This window comes from Aplysia californica, unplaced genomic scaffold, assembly GCF_000002075.1.
Source record: "Aplysia californica isolate F4 #8 unplaced genomic scaffold, AplCal3.0 scaffold00423, whole genome shotgun sequence".
Taxonomy (NCBI): Eukaryota; Metazoa; Mollusca; class Gastropoda; order Aplysiida; family Aplysiidae; genus Aplysia; species Aplysia californica.
The window spans coordinates 4897-6233 of NW_004797693.1; positions in this window are offsets into that span (position 1 = coordinate 4897).

Genomic DNA, 1337 nt, shown 5'->3' on the forward strand with positions numbered 1-1337 from the left:
TATCTATCTATCTATCTATCTATATATCTTTCTATCTATCTATCTATCTATCTATCTATCTATCCATCTATATATTAATCTAGCTAGCTAGCTATTTATCTATCATGCTTTCTTGTTCTCGCCCACTCTTTTTTTCTGTCTCTCTTTTTGCTCCCAACCATCCTTTTGCTCCGCTCATTTCATTTATCGAATATGTCAATTATGTCGACATGCTTTACTTGAAATTGAAAAAAATGTATTTTGTGTATTTGCACAATAGACTGTGGAGAAAAGACTGGATGAAGCACTCTCGTTTTTTAATGCTGTAGGAAAAGGCTCAATATCATGTTTTGAGAGGCGAAAATTCTAAAGAAATGCGTTAGAAGCAAGTGAGGAAGTGGGATTATTTTACCAAAATGTTGGAATTTTGACTTTTCCTACAGTCTTTGGTGTACATCTTCTTTAAAAACAATCGGTCAATGTACACGTATTCACATTCTGTGTTGTCTTAAAGATAACTCACGTGGTTTCTTCCCTTAAATTCCTAAATTTTCTGTGGAAAACGCCTGTCCCCGCAACATGGCAAAAAAATAATAAAATCCAAGATGGCCGCCACAGAGACCAACTGTTTCCTTAAATTCATTAAATTCACTCATAATGCTTCAGATTAATCTCTAAGTAACGTATATCAATGTTTATTAATGAGAGAAAGTCAAATCCTTCTTCAAAATTCTTCGTATCGTGTACATATCTCGTTAAAAAATCGCCCTCTACAAACTGCCTGCGTGGGCGGGTGCTCTGGTGTGGTTTTCTTCTTCTTTCCTATCAAACAGCTATCGTCTTTATTCCCCCCCCCCCCTTTCTTTTTGTGTTTGTTATTCTCTTGTAACACGTCTAATCTTCAGCACTTATATGACCTTATTGTGTTGCAAGTGTCGTAAAACACTTACTTATACTAAACTAGAAACTGCCTGCAATATTGTCGTTTTAGCCACAGGCAATGGTGTACACACTTTGTTTTGTTTATCTAATACCATCTGGTTCAAGAATCACAAAACTGAGAAATAAAAAAGGGTTTTCTTGTTGTCTGTTAAACCTGCAAGATTAGGGAGCTTTGGTTAAAATACTAAACATCCGACGATCGGTGGTAAATTACGACTTTTTAAAATTGATCTGGAAGTGGTAGCCTAGGTTTGTTATCGATAGAGCGTACTCAGTTTCAGGACACGGTCCTGCTCGATATGTTTAGCGTATTTATATTTTATGTGCTGGTATTTATCAAGTGTGTGATGTACGTGAAAGGACGGATGAGTGGGGAAAGGGTTTAAACGGAACGGGAAAGGCACAGAGAGGAAGAT